The sequence below is a fragment of the Acanthochromis polyacanthus genome, chromosome 6 (genome assembly GCF_021347895.1).
Source record: "Acanthochromis polyacanthus isolate Apoly-LR-REF ecotype Palm Island chromosome 6, KAUST_Apoly_ChrSc, whole genome shotgun sequence".
In the NCBI taxonomy this organism is placed as follows: Eukaryota; Metazoa; Chordata; class Actinopteri; family Pomacentridae; genus Acanthochromis; species Acanthochromis polyacanthus.
The window spans coordinates 41,052,970-41,073,123 of record NC_067118.1 but is presented as its reverse complement, the minus strand read 5'-3'; the positions used below and the strand labels follow the sequence as shown (position 1 = coordinate 41,073,123).

At 41.0% G+C, this 20,154-nt stretch overlaps 1 protein-coding gene across 3 annotated transcripts in view; it reads right to left on the bottom strand.

Annotated features, from left to right (window-relative positions):
• The window catches only part of LOC110955905 (forkhead box protein J3-like), an 89,008-nt gene that overhangs the window by 52,942 nt on the left and 15,912 nt on the right, over positions 1 to 20,154 (bottom strand). The window lies entirely within an intron of this gene.

The following is a 20,154-nucleotide window of genomic DNA, read 5'->3' as shown; positions in this document are numbered from 1 at the left end:
TAGGAGTTTTTGACCCAATAGATTTTGTCCTTTTTCATAAATCTATGGAGAAAAACAAACTGCATGACTGTTTTTTTGTGATAAAGACATCTGTGTCTCAGAGATTCCATCATAACATTAAGGACTTTATGTGGCTGTAAACTTTTCTTCATGACTGTTAGTAAAAACTGAATATTTGCTGTAAATATGCTTATTTCTCTGTGGATTAAAAGCTTTGAAAATTTACACTTTGGCAGGTTAAATTGCATATTTATACCTTTTGTTGTTTCAGCCAGCTGTGGGGCTCTACAGTGGGCTTCCATATTAGATAGGAAATGACAAAAAAGAGCTGCTTGTGATTTATTAACCAGTCAACCCACCAATTTTGTGCTTTTGCTAAAGTAGAAATTTGACCGTAGGACGTTTATTTGGATTCCGATGCTGTAGTAGTGTTATCTCTGTTTAAGTAGAAGATCTAAGTACTTGTAATGCTACTATTAGTTGTTCTAGGAGAGGCCAGCGACTGCAGGTGCTGAAAGTGATCAATTAACATTAAAAAATCTACAGTTATGAACCACCGTCCTCACCGTCAATACCCCAAAAGTCCGCTTTGGAACGACTGAATGTTGGACAGTTGCGACTGAGCGGGGGGGGCCGAGCGAGCACTCGTCACGCTCCAGCAACAGTCCTTGCGAGTATGTTTTTGTGCTGCTGGAAAAGCTATTCAGTGCGCTCACAGAGCAGAAAGTCCCCCTTGTGAGGACAGTTTTCAGCTCCTGAATACTCGAATCAAAAGGCACGTGTCCAGTTTTTATGTGCTCGTGTTTGCAGACTAATTAAACGCCAGAGGCTTGGAAGGTCAGACGGACGCTTGTCACTGTAGCAGTCGAGAAGTTTATTCAGATAAACTTGATATGTGACACACTGGAACATGGAATGTACATGCAGATATACATAAATACATAAATATTGGAATGTTTTACTGTATGGGCAGACAGTCTGGTTTGTAGCTTCTCCAGGCTTCCTCCTAACCAGTAAGTTGGCTGGAGTGAACATAGACTGGAAATCAGATTCATCACTAAAGAGAAATGTATAAAACTAAACTAATTTAACCATTTCCCCACCCAAAAAAAGTTCTAAAATCAAATGTTGCTATGTTGACATAAACAAAGATGCATGCATGTGCTCTCATTTTCAATCAGTGTCTCCTGGTTTGTAAGTAGGGCTCTGATTGGACTATTATTGGATGTAGAAACAATGTTCCCCCTGGTTGTCTGCTTCTTAACCTCGGTGCTGTTTTTGGTGTCCGACTACGACCACTTTTAACCACGAATAACTGTTGCTGGAACATCACTTAAATGACCATAAAGCTTCACGATGAATCATCTTTCTTCAAACATTTACAAGGACACATTTAAAAGATGTGTGAAATCCAACATACTGGTCCTTTGTGGGTTTTTAAATGCTGGGAAAAAGATAGGAAGCCTTTGAGTCTCTCCTAAGCAAGGTAAGCCTTCATGCCTGTTTGTATGTTGTGTAAGCCCCACTGAAACTGAGGTCAGAGTTGAAGAGGCTTGCCGGCCGTGGTGTTAACCTATGGAGGGCTTATGGAGTCTGACGTGCGCACACAAACGTACACCCACACGGCAGCATTCAGGAGAGCCTCTCCATGCCCTTCAGGATGAATGCATCGCGGTGTCACAGAGGTAGTCCTTGTAGCGCCCACAGACGGAAGAGAAAAACAGACAGAGGGAGCGAGAAAGGAAGGAAGATGTACCAGGAGGAGGAGGAGGAAGAGATTTTATTAACTTTCAGCTGAACCCATGGAGTGCATAAAGAGAGGGTAAAATGTGGGGAAGGTTTGAAGGTACGGCAGAGGAGGAGGAGGCGGCAAGCTGGGAGGAGGCGTGAAGATATAAAGAGCCGGGAGTTGGGCTGGAAGAGGGAGTGTGGGGTACAGGTACATACGGACAGGTGTCTTAGATGTGAAAGTCTCCTGGGTTCTGAGCGTTATTGAGACGCCTTATTATATCCTGATGGTGACGGAGTGACAGACGCTCTCTGAGTGCGCAGGGTTGAATACGAGTCACTACTTCAAGCCCCACCTGATACATATTCATTCCATTTGATGGACCCTCCCTCCTCCTCCTCCCCCTCACTCCCCCACTGAAGAGCTTCACACAAGACAACTATAAGATGAGAGCGATGTGTGACTGTGCAGAGTGTGCTTGTACACTACTGTATGCGTGTGTGTGTGTGTGTGTGTGTGTGCGTGTGTGTGTAGTTGTGCGTTTCAGCGTTTTGTTTGCACCTGCATAGAGGTGTGCGACTGGGATGCACACACCTGTTCATCGGCGGGACGACGTGTGTCTACATGCATGCAGGCTTACATCATGAGTGAACCGGAAAATGCTTTGTGTGTGTGTGTGTGTGTGTGTGTGTGTGTGTGTGTGTGTGTGTGTGTGTGTGTGTGTGTGTGTGTGTGTGTGTGTGTGTGTGTGTGTGTGAGACTGGCACAAAAGACATCACAGAGACAAGGTGGAAGTTGGGTTGCTGCTGTCTCTGGGGATCTTGCAAGCAGCTCCAAAACAATAATATACTAAAATGCATCACTCCAACCAGCAGGGACATCCATCCTTCCAGCATCCATTCATCCATCATCCATCCATCCATCCATCTTCTTCCTCTTATTCGGGGTCGTGTCGTGGAGGCAGCAGGTGAAGCAGGTCATTCCAGACGTCCCTCCCTCCAGCAACGCTTTCCAGCTCTTCCTGGGGAATCCCGAGGCGTTCCCAGGCCAGATGAGATACATAATCCCTCCCTTCTGGGTCTACCCCGGGGTCTCCTCCTAAGCGGACATTTTCAGAAAACCTCCAAAGGAAGTCTCCCCGGAGGAATCTGAATCAAATGTCCAAACCACCTCAACTGGCTCCTTTTGACGCAAAGAAGCTCTACTCCGAGCTCCCTCCAGACGTCTGAGCTTCTCATCCTATCTCTAAGGCTGAGTCCAGCCACCCTACGGAGGAAGCTCATTTCGGTCGCTTCTATCCGTGATCTCGTTCTTTCAGTCACTACCCAGAGCTCATGACCATAGGTGAGGGTTGGAACGTAGACGGACTGGTAAATTCTCTTTACCAGTCCGTCTTCACCATGACAGTCCGATACAACGCCTGTATTACTGCTGACGCTGCACTAATCCAATCCAATCCATCTCTCGCTCCATTTTCCCATCACTCATGAACAAGATTCCTCGATACTTGAACTCCTTCGCTTGGGAAAGCAACCAGCAGGCCCCACTCGACTAAATTCACCCTCTACCAGCTTTGGCGCACCTTCTATACTTAGGGCATGAACAGAGTCATGACTACGTGTTGCAGGTTCTTGCACTTTGCCTCATTTACTGCATCACGCTACGAACACAAGCGTTACCGCCGCCAATCCATGACAGTCACTCCCTCTAAAGCAACATGAGTCTGTGCCGGCTGACTAGACAAAAAGCTCTCAGTGCTTCTGCGGCTTCGAATTGAATTTCATTGATTTGGAGTTTAGTTTTACTGATGAGTTTCAGTCTGCACATAATCGGCCTTATTTTAAGTTTTCTGACATGATGCTGCCTCACAGTAAATAATACACACCAATGAGGCAAAAAAAGAGACAAAAGTTCTTACTTTAACATTTAGGATGGTAGACAGAAACTTTAAACAGAGGATTTTCTCTTAATAGTTAAAGCCTGTCCATCATCTGAGGTGTCACACTTTAGGTTTCATCTGTCTGGTTTTGCTTCCGAAGAGAGAGGGAACACAGACGAACTAAACTATTAATTAAACAGAGAACCTGTACAAAAGATTAATGCGCCAAATATTTCCATATCTGAAATCAAATCACATCAAATCGTAATGATGTTTGAGGTCTCAGAACTGGTGATGTGTCAAACAAGAACTGCGTTTGTAGTATGAACTATAAAAATATCCATATATGTATGCAGTTAGAGGAACTTTTTCCCCCAAAACCAGCCTTTTTGGATAATTTTAGACTTCCATCTTCCACTTCCAAGAACCAGAAATTTTAATTTGTCCTCTGCTGGAGCTATTCACTCATTTGAAGACAATTTTGTCTAGTTTCTTAGCAAATTTCATGGCCGTTGGGAGTTATATTTCTGGAGATTAAAATGGATTTCCAGGTAAAACGGTATTTTTTGAAGGTGAAAACACAAACATGTCTAAATCTGAAAACATATGAAGCTTTCAAAATTTAGCTTAATATTTAACAGAATTTAATTTTGGGTCCCAAATAACAACTCTGAACAAATCTGGAGACGGTGCAGCAACACCGCTACCGGACACATACTGACCCAACTGTTAGCTGAAGAAATGCAGCTTTTTGCAGGATTTTATGCATTGAAATAGCACAAGGAGCAGCACTGGAGGTTTGCTGTTTGAGGTACTGGTTTGAACTATTTCTGAATCAGCTCGCTTTATTATTGTTTAGCTAATTAGAAGATGGTTGTTTTTAAATTGTGACGTTATTTAGTTGACATTTTATCGATATCCAGTCATTTTTTATGGATAAGTGATTGTTTCCATAATAAATCATTATGGAATTTGTAAAGACATGATCATAATTAACATAAAAGCTTCAGCTTTTTTACTTTTAATAAAAATGTATGCAGATATATCCCATGGACTTCAAAAGTCCCTCAATTATACATTGACTCGAACAATTTTTGAGTCATTTTGGACAATTTTCTTGTCATTTTCCACAAGTTTTACGTCAGCTTGGATCATTTCTCCCCATTTTGGATCTTTTTTTGTGCCTTTGGGGTAATTTTCTTGTCATTTGGGACAAATTTCATGTCATTCTGGACTAATTTTCCGTAATTATGGATCATTTTCAAGTCATTCTGGACGGGTATTTGTAATGTAATGTAACTGTGAGACTTTTTGTAACATAATCGACATCTTGGTGATATCCAGTCACTTTTTATTAATAAGTGATTATTTCCATCATAAATAATTATGGAATTTGTAAAGACATGATCATAATGAACATAAAACCATGAGTTTTTTTATTTTTAATAAAATTGTATGCAGATATATCACATGGACTTCAAAAGTCCCTCAGTTCACCCAGATGCAAACCACTGCACAAAGATCTTTAACACTCACAGATAAGATTTTGCTGTCATTGTAGATCCACCAGTACACAACAAACACACACTGTTCACCTTGTTTCTACGACACCGCATCGCGCTGCAGCAAAAGATGAGCTTCAACTTTTCGGAACACTCTCCCATCCTTCCTGTGCGACTCGAGCAGGATTTCTAATCTCGCAACTAATTTAGAAAGACAAATCCTCTCAGCTGTAATTTTAATATAGGGTTTCAAAAATAACGCAGAGACCAAACTAGGTCACGGTGGCACACTTCCGTTTGCTGGTTGTGTCGAGCACAGGGCTGCGGCGAAGTGACAGCTTCTGTCAGCGGCTTTCCGGGAGAGGAGGCGAGTGAGCAGGGAGGGAGGAGGGGTACGAGGACGAACAGGAAGCGGTGCACTGGATGTACCGAGCATCCCGATGGTGTTTGACAGCCGCCTGTCTCCTTTCTCGTTCTTACCTGATGAAACGAAGGCCGTGGATTGAATTAGGGACTTGTTAATCAGGTAGGCTGCGGCGAGAAGTTCAGGAAGGTTTGTGATTGCTGAAACTGCACCGGCATGTTCAACCCCCCGGCCAAAGTACCCCGGGGTATAAACTAGCCTAGGCCTTCCAACTGCAAGCCAACAGCAACCGTAGAGCCCCATTTTGCCTAGAATGTTTGATTTACTTTAATTGATTTGTGCTTAAATTAAGATAAAAATCATTTGATTGATGTAATCTCATATTACATGGGATGTATTTTCATTTTTAAAAAGACAAAAAACAACAAAAACAGGACAAAACGTTACAAAAATGACACAAAACGACAAAAAAAACGAGACACGACATGCCAAAAATAGACATAAAATTAGACAGAAAGGTTACAAAGTGATAAAAAAATGGACAAATGAGACAAAAAAATGACAAAAGCATGAAACAAAGCGACAAAAACGATACAGAAAACAATGAATAAAGCAAAACACAAAATGATAAAAGTGAGACAAAAACACAAGCGAGACCAAAAGGAAACGCAAAACGACAAAAACGTGAGACAAACGATAAAAGTCGGGCAAAAAAAGACAAAAAAAAACACAAAAACAAGACAAAATGTTACAAAAATGAGACACAGAATGACAAAAGAACAATGAACAATCTAGTATTTTTCTTTATGATTAAAACAACTTGTCATGGTCTTTGTAGGAACTATTTTAAATTTATGGTTTTACTAATTTACAATCTGCAGTTAATGTCATCTCTGGAATTTTTCCACTTTACAAAGTCGTCGGGCCGTACGTTTGACACCCCTGATCTATGGTACAAATTGGGCTGAGCTACAGTATACTTTGGCCTGTTACATACAGATTGAGTCAATCTTAGTTTATGCACAAATCAAAGACAAAACAAAGAGATATTAAACTGAAATCTGTTGTAAAAAAAAACAACTGACAGCAACACCAGCTGAAGTGGAGGCCCTTTCATAATGCTTAGCTTAAATTTTTTTTTGTTTGTTTGGTTTTTCTGGGGTTTTTTTTTTGTGTTTGTCTTATTGATGGGTAATTAATAGTCGGGAATAACACAACACCTGATATTCGTCAGATGTAATAGCACTTCTTGCTAGTCCCTGTCCATCCTGTCCACCCTTTGTTTCCCTTCACGTCACCACTGAGGTGTAGCACTGCCCTCTCTGGCTCTTAACAGGGAATTGTAATAAAGAGTGTCAGCTTAGCTTTCAGGGAGGGCTGGTGATGGTCACACGCATGCACTAAATAATAAAATATTTGGCTGCAAGACTAAAATATGCATTAATCTCATAAAATGTTGACACCCCTTCCGTGGAGTTAAACAATGAGAATAAATGCAGACAAAAGAAATTCTTGGTTTTCAATTCAGTTTTTCCTGCGATTTGACCTTTTTAAATTGTAATTAGCTCAAAAACATTCTAGTTGTGTTCTTTCATAATGAGTTGCTTGTGGAGCATACCTCTTTGTAGAAAGGAAAACCCTAAATAACTTTAAAAACGTAAGAGTTTAATATTCTTAATCTTTATGTGTCAGCAGGCCTGTTGCAGCAGGTAAAGACAAAAACCATAAAAATAATTCTCTTCATTTTGTCCAGATTAGTAACTGCCCAAAAAAGTGGAGCCTTTTCAAAAACTATGTTATCCTGTTTAGACATGGTGTGACGCTGTTAAAATCCAAGGCGAGAGGCTTTTTTTGTGTCACTTTTTAAACTCTTCATGATTAAAATATCAATGGGACTGACGGCCTTGCAATCATACAACAGCATTTCACAGAAGAAGATTTTCTGTTTCTCTTCCTCTAATTATTAACATTTACGACTGTCTTTTGCAAGAGCTGACTTCAGACTGCAGAATCTAAAATATATGTCAATGAGTTTAGAGGTTTAACAAGTTGAGATTAAGTAAACTAATCTGACCTTTTCTATCGCACTACTTAGCAGATGTTGGCTATGATGCACAATCTGTAGTTTGGCACCCAAAAATAGCAGAAGAGATGTACAGTAGGGTGTCTTCCAGTGCTGCTATACCATACAGGCTGCCAAAAAAAGACTTAGCGTGTCTCAATGCGTAGCATGTCAAAGGCAGCGTGCCAAAAATACCAGGATGTCCGACTATATCCGCTCTCATTTTGCACATCGCAAGCCAGCATGCTTTTCTGCTCAGTCTGACCCACAATCCTCGGCGCAGTTGGTGTCTGCGAGAGTATAAAGAAGACAGACGACGGCTCGTTTTGATGCAGATATACGAGCAGAAAGGTCAAAACTCAACATGCAATATTATGACGAATTAGCATGTAGTAGTTTTATGCATACAGCAGGTAGCAGTGTGTATATTCTAGGACAGCGGTGTCAAAATCATTTCAGTTCAGAGGCCACAATCAGTTTGATCTCAAGTGTGAGGACCATCAAAATCAGAGCATAATTAATAATCGATGACAACTCCAAATTTTTCCCTTTGTTTTAGTGCAAAAAAGTATGTTCTGAAAAAGCTCACATTTCAGGAATTAAAAAGCAAGACACAAAATGTCAAAAGTGAGAAACAAAATGACAAGAAAATGAGAAACGACACGAAACAGAAAAGCAACAAAAAAGTTAAAAAGCAACATAAAACAGACAAAAACGAGACAAAAAATTACACAAATGACAAGACAAAAAATGACAAAGGCGAGAAAGAAATTTACAAAATAAAACAGACAACGCAAGAGACGAAAAACACAAAACGACAAAAACGATACACAAAACAACAAATAAAGCAAAACACAAAATGACAAAAAAGACAAAAAACACAAGCGAGACAAAAAGGAAGCACAAAACAAAAGTGAGAAACAAAACATCAAAAAATGAGGCAAACGACATGAAACAAAACAAAAATTTGACAAAAATGCTCCAAAGCGACAAAAACCATAGACCAACAACACAAGCGAGACAAAAAGGAAACCCAAAATGACAAAAACAGCAAAAGTCAAAAAAAAATAAGACAAGAGATTACAAAAATGAGACACAAAACGACAAATGAACAATCTATTATTACCTCCGCCAAGGAGGTCATGCGATCGGGTCCGTTTATTTATTTGTCTGTCTGTGTGCGTGTCTGTGGACAGGATTTCTCGGAAACTGCTTGTCGGATCTTCATGAAATTTTCACCAGAGGTGGATCTTGGCCCAGGGAAGACTCCATTCAAATTTTGTGTTGATCCGGTTAAGGATCTGGATTCTGGATTCGGATTTAGATTTTCCAACTTCATATCATCTTCCCTTGGCGGAGGTCAGAAATTTCTGATTGCTCTTGCTTTATTTTATGATCAAAGCAACTTGTCATGGTCAAGAAATGATTTTAAATTTATAGTTTTACGAATTTACAATCTGCAGTTAATGTCTTCCGTGTATTTTATTACACTTTACAAAGTCGTCTCGTGGACTCGATTGGACCCTCTGGTGGCCGGTTTTGGCCCGTGGGCCGCATGTTTGACACCCCTGTTGTAGGGGCTGCTGAAGCTGAAGGTCACACAGGAAGTACAAGAAAGACGACGCAATCTGGAATGCAGTTCTAGACTAGAAAGACGCTCGAAATAACCTTGTGTAATAAAGTTTGACTGCATTGAAAGTGTTCAGAACACACACAACTCACAAGGTACTTCATTTTATGTGAGTTTCTATTAAAAATTGCTCAAACGTAACCTCAAATCTAAAAACTAATCAACTTTTCATAATCAATCATCACTAGCTGGGTTTCCATTACCCTTAGATATGTGCAAAATGTAAATAGCGCAATAAAAAACTGGTAATGGAAACACCTGAATTTTGAAAAAGGACTAAAATATCGCTAAAAAGTTTTTACACTCTCATGAGGTGGTTTTTCAGATGTTTCGATATTGAAAAATATCGCAAAAGCGCAATGAAAACACTTTTTCCGCAATTATACGTCACCGGACGTGACGTACCTGGTCACATGACCAGTTCTCTCGGAGTAAACATGGCGCGGTACGTGTGGACGGAAGAGGAGACCGAGACTTTTCTTGCCATTATTCTTGACAAAAACATCACTGCCATACTAGACAGCAAACAGCAGAGGAATGCAGAGTGTTAGAAGGAGATAGAAACAGGTTTTGGGCGTCCATCTTCCTGCAGTGAAATCTCACGGGATGATATTTTACGAGAGTTGCGATGCTTCTGCCCAGAACAACCTTCAACGGAAACATGTTCAAAGCGCAAATATACTTTGTCTAAATTTTAGAAATATCGCTTTTATTTTTTGAAAAACTGCAATGGAAACCCAGCTACTAAGTCTAAAGAAAGCCTTGCACAGGTTTTTCCTGCAACAAATCGTCACACACTGGAGCCGGGCTGCTTTAATTTTCCTCTGTTGTTCTGTGATCCACTCTGACGCTATTCAGGGCCTGACAAAAGACAGGCTCCTGTCAAGCAGGATGCAAAACCCTGTAACCGGCGAATAAGCTCATTCTGTGGTATAATTGTTGCATTCCAGAGTGGTAGGGAAGGCAGCCTTGAGCCTATTATTAGCCATATGGAGAGAGCTACAGGCCTGGCTGGTTAGAGAGGGAAACACAGCGTTGGACGACTGCCAGACGCTCGAGGAGATAGCAAGAGAAATTCCTCGCTTTTAATTAAGAATTTAATACTGAGACTGGTATTGGTGATTAGTATGTAATTAAAAGCTCTAGCAGTGTTTCACATACAAGTATAATTAATAGCTGCGTGTACGTGCGCAGGGCGTGCGTGGTTATACATGCGAGCGCTGGCATACGTACGCAGAGAATCTAAAACGACACAAATGCTGATAATCCTAATTTGCTTTCCAGTCGATGGCAACAGTTAACATTAAAAACAAACGTAGTAGATGGAGAGAGCCTCTGGTGTATGAAGAAGAAAACGTGGCCGTGATTGTTTCATAGTTTTCTCTGAAACTTTAACGAACACAGAGGTGTCAAACTCACAGCGTAACCTATTAAAAAAAAAACACAACCCAAAATGTTTCCTTTGATTTAGTGCAAAGAATAGTGAAAATGTTGACATTTAAGGAATTATATTTTTACAAAACATCGTGAACAACCTGAAATTGCTGAAGAAAAATAAGTTACATTTCAAAAAAAGCATTATGCCTGTTTATTATTTGCACATTACGGCTTACAGTTCACAAAACATTCAGTCTCAAGTATCCAGAACTACTTCACTTTATGATCAAAACAACAAAAGTCAGACAAAAACAACAAAAACAAGAAAAAATATTACAAATCTAGACAAAGTGATGACACAAGCGAGCCGAAAAAAAAGACACAAAACGACAAAAATAAGACAAAGGGAAAGACAAAAAAGACAAGCAAGACAGAAAGGAAACAAACTGACAAAAATGTGAGACAAACGGCAAAAATCAGACCAAAAAAAACAACAAAAACAAGACACAAAATGACAAAAGAGCAATCTAGTATTTTACTTTCTGATCAAAACAACTTGTCATGGTCTAGAAATTATTTAAAATTTATAGTTTTACAAACTTACAGTTTGCAGTTAATGTCTTCTCTGTCATTTTTACACTTTGACGGCCGGAGTGGACCCCCTGGAGGACCGCTTTTGGCCCGCGGGCCGCATGTTGGACACCCCTGAACTAACAGACTGAGCAAAATATCAACACTTAAAATTCTTTTACGAGTTTTATACTTAAATACGATGACATATAAAGATGTAATAGGCTATATGTTTTGTGTGTTCATGTTCCAGATGTGGGAAAAAAAGAGCATTTCTGTCCAAATTACATATTTAAGGATCAAAGACATTCAGGCACATTTTTCTTTTCTTGAACCACATGGTGACTGTGTGCATCAACAACAAAACATCAGAACCAGATTCAGATTTAAGCAGATCCTTTGGTGCTTTGGTTTGACAGCAAACCTTTTTCTAACTGAACTCTGACCTCAAGGAAAAAAGAAAAACTGAAATTTCATGCATGAAAAAACAGGACTATTGTGTCCATGTAGGATACTAACACTCATGCTAAGAAGATGAATAAGAAGGTACACCCTCTGTCAAAAGTTTTGAGACACTTTCTCATTTAAATAAATTAGAACCTGTCTCAAAACTTTTGACAGGGGGTGTATGTTGAGTCTTTCAGTCTAGTATGATGAGCCAAAGGATCAGATTTGTTTCTGCTGCTTTATTTCTGCTACAGTTTGGAATATTGTTGTTTTGAATGTGAGATTATTATAATTTACCACTATTTGGAACCGCATAAGTATTATTTCATGACACAAAAAGCACAATTTCTGACCACTTTTGATTACTGTCAATGTTACAAAAGTTTTTAGATGTTTGTGGTAAGCTGGCAGGTTATTTTCCACCGTCAGTAATGAGCTCTGGTCGTTTCTTGGACATCATTCATCTTTCTTGAAGGGTGACTTTAATTCACCGATCAGCTCTGAGAGGAAAGCATCACATAATTTCATTGTAGAGTCGAGATTTCATTTGAATTCCAAGGACTCCTTATCGTGTACCAACATCTTGAACACAATCTCATGAAGGAGGCTCTGACCTTCAGACCCAAACACGCACATCTGGACAGCAGATACTGGTCCAGAACGACATGCTAAGGTGCATGTAACAGCTCTGTATGTGTTCCTTGGTAACGAGGGGATAAACACACAGTCAGAGGTGAGACTCAATAAAACAAACAGACAGCTGTGGCATTTACCCAGTCACTGCTATCAGACGCTTTTAAAATGACTTTCTGGAAAATACAGAAAGAACGCTCACACACGCACACTCAAACAAGCAGCTGTAGACACGTTCATGTGCTCAACATCATGTCACACGCTACAGTCACATGTAAAACTATTCAACCCCCTCACATTGTTGACATTCTGGCAAAATGAGCAACATTACAACTGCAGGTGATTCCTCGATGATATAAGAGGTGGAGAGTTTGTTTAATACTCCACCAAGGAACGACGGAGTAATGTGACGATCGGCGTACGTTTGTCTGTGAATCTGTCCGTCTGTGTGAAACATTACTCAAAGACAGACCAACGGATTTGGATGAAATTTTCAGTGAAGGTTAGAAATGACACAAGGACCACCTCATTCAATTTTTACAGTGATGCGTCTTACAGTCTGGATCCACGGCCTTGTTAAGGATTTCCCATTGCCTGATACAGCTGTCAGCAGGGCGTCACTGTAACCATGACAACAAGTGAACACTGTCAGTTTCCTGATGACGATCACATGATTGTGATTCTACTACAAATTGACTGATTTATCAGTGGAAAATCATACAAGGAACAGTTGATTAAACTGTGGGACGTTTCTGAGTCCCGCTACATATTTAGGTCATGTATGTAGCAAAGCCCAGCCAGACAACGGTGAAGCTCCTGGTGTTTCACAAAGCCTTTATTTACCTTCAGCTGTCAGCCTTATTTTGAACACACATTCACCTTTCTGTCCTTCACTCCTTTCTTCAGGAAACGCCGTCAGAGCTTGTCTCCATTCCAGCTGCTTCTAAGTTTATTCACATCCTTTACTAGACAGCAACAGTGTGGAAACGTTTTCTTCCATCTTTAAGTGAATTTTCAGACTTTGGCAGCGTCATCGTCATGTCAAAAAACCGCTTCTAACAAACACTTCCTGTAACGCTGGAATGATTACAAAATAAAAGCCTGTAGCATTAAAAAATACACCTTTAAAATAAAAGCATGGAGGGAACGGTTATTTTAACACTAGCAAAACAAAGGCTTCCCAAAAGTGCTGAACTGATCAACAGACCTTTACAAGAGTAATTTACACGTGATTCGGTATAAATGCATAACACATGCCTGTGCTCAGCACAAGGTCATTTTCTATTAAAGATAAATCAGAAATGACACGTCACCTGAGCAGCCTTGGTGGAGTACTGCGCTCTCCGAGTGCTTTTCTAACGCCAAAGCAAAAATCAAGATTTAATTCATAATTCATCCAAAATATAAGCTTTTTTACAAAAAGCATGTTGCAAAATTTTCCAGCCTCCTACAAACAACGCTGGGTAAATACAGATAATTGCAGCACAACTCAAATGCCGTACACCGGTATGTATTCATTTTGAGGTGAATTCAACAGTGATGCATGCTACACTTTGAGTGATACTCAGGTCTATAAAATGGGAACATTTTTGGTCAATATTCCCCATGCGCCTTGTGGAAGTAACATGGTTCAGATCAGAGATGTCCCTGAAGTTTAGAGAGGAAGAAAAGAAATGAGTACAAGAAGATATCTGTTCTCAGAGACTCTTTTGGAAGCATCATTTAGCTCATATTTTGCCAGAATGTCAAAAATGTCGGGGGGTTGAATCATTTTTCATGTAACTGTACATGTTGTAGATGCACAGACACACACATATTATTAAAATCTGAATCACAACAAGCAGAGTACGGTGGTGAAGTCTGAAATGTGCCCATGAGACACAAACTGAGTAGCTTCAGAGCAGCTCCAGCCACATAATGACTCCCAGCAGCCAATGACAGCAGACTTCCTGCACATACATAAGTACACTTGACACGGGGCATCGACCTCCGCTGTGCTCAGTCGCCGAGCTCTCATAGAGGCAGGAGAAGAAGGCAGCCAGAATAATGGCCCGGTGCTGATTCATATCAGGTGATTGTCTGTGACATGTGGTGTTCAGCCAAAGGCCAAAGGCCACTGCAGCAGTGTTGCCCTTTACAACGTCACATTAGGCCTTGCTAATTCGCAGGCAATTAGCCCGGCTGCATGAGAGCTAGCCCAAGGCCACAGGGGTCGCAAGAGAGCAGGTTAGTCAGCACAGACGGCAGCGGAGCCATTTGGTGAAGGTACGGGTCAAGCCTGTGTTTCTCAAGTGGTAAATAATGGGAAGACCTTCAAATTTCAATAACCGTACAATAGAAAGATGAATTGTGAGAAGCTGATATTATCCATCTTAGCATGAACAGAACAGAGTAGAGCAAATAGAATACAGAATATGTGCCATTTTTTAACTTGACTGATTCATTGTACAGTCAAAAAAATCTTAAAAATAGTTTGAGATTTTCTTCAACAGATCCCAGAACCAAATCCTGTCGTGTTCAAACCAAAACCCAAAGACAATCTACTTACAGCTAAGACTTTAAACCGACAAAAGCAACAAATTCTCACATTTGAGAAGCTGAAACCAGTGAATGTTTGGTTTGGTTGATGAATGATTTAATGATTATTCCAATACGAAAATTATTTATCAACAAACCATTAAAAACTTAAAGGACCACTGAGTAGGATTTATTATATAGGCATCTGGTAGTAATAAAATATAGCATTAATAACAATGTTTCCAGTAGTGTATAAACTACCGTTAAAATATTTGGGGTCTCTTAGAAAGGTCCTTATTTTTTCTTGTCGGCTTATGTTGCCGTTTTGTTTTTGTATGGTAAAATTGTTCTGTTGTCTCCAAAATAATATATATTTTTTAAAAATTCTGAATTGTGAGTTTCTGTTTTAGCTCCAAAAACGCAGGATGTAAGGTGGTTTGATCATTTCACAGCTCTTACATAGTTTCAGTAGTGTTTAAAATTAATTCACTTTTAATGCAAGTAATAGAAAAGACTCATCCAATCTTGATATTCAATCCATCTTTAGTGGAATCCTAAGAAGAAAGGTTTTACTGTCATCTGCTGCCACATTCAGAGCAGATCAGAAGCCGTTATAGTTTATGTACGGTCTTTAAAATGATGTTTGAACATGGAAATACTGTCCATGTCACTAATACTGATGTGCACATGCATTTGCACACATGGTGGCCTTGAAACCACACAGAATGAAATGAATAATGAATACCTTAGAAATCCCATTTTAACCGTTAAAGAGCAGCTCCTCCTCAGAGACCACCGTGTTCTACTGCCATGTTGCTAGATATGACCAAAAACTGCTGCTTAGGAATGATGTTGCAACCTCCAACCTCGCTGCTAACTGAGTGTAAATCCTTCACGCTGCTCCTTTATTAAAATTAAACCGCATTGAATATCTTTATTAGTAGAAAACATCATTTCAACGAGGCATAAAATCAGCAGCCAAACAACCTGTAGCAAAACAAATACAGATAGCGCTCTACAAAAGCACTGAAAGAGCATAAAGTGAAAGCTAATTAAGGGAAAACATAAAACACAGAGCAGCAAGGACCGAAGGGCGTGTGTTGAAGGTCAGTTTTTGGAGTTTGAAATCGTGACTGAACGGGGCGACCCCATGGCCAAGCGGTTTCTCAGCGCACCAGACGGGCGTAGATGCCCTCAACAGCCGAGTCCAGGACTGCCCCTAGCTGCAGTTTGTCACTACTCTGCTTCTCTTTTCCATTCAATAAAAAAATACTGGCTGCAAATGGATATAAAAACAGACCTAAAAAAAAAAACCTTCTTTCATTACAGATGACTCACTTTCTTTAATATGAGACAAAGACGGAGCGTAAGGAATAGGAACCCCCGGTGAGGCTCTGGCTTCCTGCTGAGTGCATTATGAGCTGCGGTCAGGTCGGACTCAAAAGTGAAGGGACATGTGGGTGTGAAAGGGATGTGAGGGGGCTGCAGAGGGCATGGGAAAGCAGAGCGTATAGTAGGACACAGGCCGAGACAGGGAGAGGCTGGTGAAGATAACGCCGTTCCAGCGATACAAAATAATACCGGAAAATGACGCAGCCTGATGCAACGCTGTTTGCATTCCACTCCAGCTGTATCCAGCACTCCAGTAAAGAAAAAAAAATGCTATGCATGCATGTTACACAAGCTGAATTTAGAAGCTCCAGCGAGCTCCATAAACAAATCGCTTATGCATGCATGTGCTATTTAATTTCACGACTTTTTTGTTGCACATTCTAAACCTCCTCCACAGCTCAGGAGGAAGCTTCTCATCATTACTTCTCAGATGAAAAGAGCTCTCCATATTCATCTTTTTTTTTCTCCAGCTAAGACACACAAAAAAAGGGAACATCTCATGACCTTGGAAAGTTGCATGATTATAACGGCTAACTAGAGCAGCTTTGAATGCATTTGTGTGCGTGTGCAGACAGAAGATGTGCGTTAATCCAACGGTGGTCAACCAACCAGCTGGGGAAATGTGTGTGTGTGTGTGTGTGTGTGTGTGTGTGTGTGTGTATGTGCATGACTGTGTGCTGTCCTGGTTTCAACTCTGCCGTTCCCGCACTCTCGCATTATCATACAGAGCAGACGGAGTGCGTGTGCTGGGTAGTAAAACTCTCCTCTGCTCTCTGACAGCCCCCCAACCCTCCCATCTCATCTCCTGCTGAGCTCCCCGTGTGCAATCTGCAGACTGCACACGTACGCTGCCTACCTGAGTGGGAGTCTCTCTGTGGGTGTACGAGCCGCCGTGCATGTGTGTGTGTGTGCGCACGCGTGTGTGGCGGAGGGTGAAGGAGACGGCGAACACGACAGACAACGTATGAGGTGTTTTCTGAAAGCCAAGTGTTTCGGTACATTCGGAAAACAAGCACCTCGGAGCGCTCGCCGCTGCAAACGTGTCTTCGTCGGCGATGTCTGCCTGAACATGGCAGGAAGACAATCTGTGTGTCTGCGTCCCACTGTGTACAGCTGACAGCAATCACCTGAACTGGAATGAACCGGACTTATGCAACTTTCCTTTCGATGGCCACGGCTGGTATGAAACAAGCCCCGCTGTGCTGAGCTGGGTCATCCAGGAAGCAAAAGTTTACAGCACAGGTGTCAAACATGCGGCCCGAGGGCCAAAAGCGGCCGTCCAGAGGGTCCGATCCGGCCCTCAGAGTGGAAAAATTACAGAAAAGACATTACGTGCAAATTTTAAATAATTTCTAGACCATGACAAGTTGTTTTGATCATGAAGGAAAATACTAGATTGTTCATTGTTCTTTTGTCATTTTGTGTCTCATTTTTGGAATATTTTGTCTAGGGCTGCAGCTAACGAAGCCTCGAGTAATCGTCTCAGCACGATACGTCATCAAAAGCGGAAGTGAGCGCGCAATGCAACAGAAATCACCGTCCGACCAGAGCGCGGAACACAGACGGACATCGGCGCTGCGTCGTGCATATATTATGTATGCCCGATGCAGCGCGGACGTCCACGTTTAGATACAGCTGTATAGTAAACGCTGACATCCGCGCTTACGATAGGTCGCGGACGTCCGCGCTGCATCAGGCATACATAATACATGTACGATGCAGCGCCGATGTCCGCTCCGGTCGGACGGTGATTTCTGTTGCATTGCGCGCTCACTTCCGCTTTTGATGACGTATCGTGCTCAGACGATTACTCGAGGCTTCGTTAGCTGCAGCCCTAATTTTGTCTCGTCTTAGTCGTTTGTCTTTTTTTGTCTGACTTTGGTCGTTAGTTTCATGTTTTTGTCGTTCTGCTTCTGATTTTTGTCATCTTGTCTTTCCTTTATGTCTCGCTTGTGTTTTTTGTCTTATTTTGTCATTTTGTGCTTTGCCTTATCCGTAGTTTTGTGTGTCGTTTGTGGGGTTTTTTTGCATCATTTGTGTTGGTCTACTTTTGGTGTTTTGTTTCCCACTTTTGTTTTTTGTCTTATTTTTAGAATTTGTCCATTTTTTATAACTTTGTCTGATTTGTCTCTTTTCTGTTTTGTTTGTGTCGTCTGCCTGACTTTGTGTCTTGTTTTTGCCATTTTGCATCTCATTTTTGTAATATTATATCTTGTTTTTGTTGGGTTTTTTTTGTCTTTTTATGTCTGACTCTTGTCATTTTGATCATAAATTAAAATACTATATGGTTCAGTTTCATATACCTAATATTGTTGAAATTGAACTTCTTATTCTTAAGAAATTTCAGGTTGTTCATGATGTTTTGTAAAAAGACAATTCCTTAAATGTGAACATTTTCAGAATGTACTTTTTGCCACTAAAACAAAGGAAACATTTGGAGTTATTTATCGGTTACTGTGCTGTGATCTTACTGGTCACTTGAGATAAAATTGGGCTGAATATTGGCTCTGAACTACAATGTGCTCCTGGTTTACAGCCTTTTCTCGAGAAGTTACAAATGCGTCTTGAGATCCACCTTGAATCGCTGCTTTGCATGCTTTTAAAACATCAGTTCACGCTCGGGTCGGTGGGGGTGGAAGTGTTTCCTTTCCACACATCTGGGCAACACTGTCTGACCCAAGACAAACTGAATGAGCGTATTGTTTGAGCTTCTTAACAATTCTGTTTTCAAAGTGTTCTTCAAATACTGCTACACTACAAATAAAAAGATTTTATGTCGTCTTTCTACCGCCCTGGCCCGACTGGAAAGCAACACAACGCCGGGTTTTGTGTCTCGCAACAAACTCCCTGCACTGCTATGGTGGACGAATGCCAGAATGTGTGAAAAGAAAACCACAATGCCATCAGCAGAGTGCCTTAATGATCCTCCTAGAATGCAGCCACACACACAAATCAATGAATCTAGCGGCATAATTATGGGATACTAAAACAACCTGGCACTCAAATACAACCAGCAGGAGAATGCAGTCATGAGCTGCAGTGAGAGAAAGCCTGAATGGTCTCAGTAACCCTTATCCTCTCTCTCCGAACAGGAAAACTAATTGATTGAATCCTACATGCAGGTAAGAAGCTCTGCCAAAACAACCTGGCTCGTATCATAACCTTTTTGTCTCCGTTTCTGGCATGCATCTCCGTTCAGGGAACGCCGCGCCGAAGATTATAGACGGGGAACAAACGCAGGTTCGTGAAAAGGGAGAAGAAGAAGAGAGGAGAGGAGTGAGTGACTAAGAGAGTGAAGGAGAGAGAGGAGGGCGTTTGGTGGAGTGTTCGGGAGATGAAGATGGAAAGTGAAAGAGAGAGAAATAATGAGAGAAGAAGAAAAATGTTCCCGCTCTCACTGAGATGAATTGGTTGATAGTTTGCAGACAGCCTTTTCAGTGTGTCAGTGGAGGGACTATATCCATCCCCTTCTTCACTAATAAGGCAGAGAATCCCCAAGACACAACCGCAGGGATCTATTCATTTGTCTCCAACAACACAGGCACCTTTCTGCTCATATTAGCCAGGATTTGCATAGCTGCATTTGCATAAGGATTTAATAATGTCATCTGAATGAGACGAAATGCATCTGTCAATCATCCTCGGTTCACTAAAAGGTTTCCGTGCACTTGGAGGCAAACCACTGGATGAGGTTTGTGTATTCTCTGCACATGTCGAGCCCCTCGGATGCCAACCTGTATCCTCCAATAGAAAGGCCTCCAAAATCCACACAAAACCTGCACATTCTACACATGGCAGCAAATGCAGCAGATATTAACACTTTATTTTTTAAGGTTTAACGGCATCAACACGCCAGCAAACAACTGCACAGTCTGAGTGTGAGAAATCAAGCTGGTGGCATCCGGTGCGTTCGATGCAAATAAACATTTTAAATCAAAACTGCACCAGAGGAAATGTGCATCAGAGAGAGAATCAGCCACAGATATTTGCACTTCCTATGATTGATGCCCCGACAAAATGTGGTCAGAGCTGAAGTTTTGAAACTTCATAGA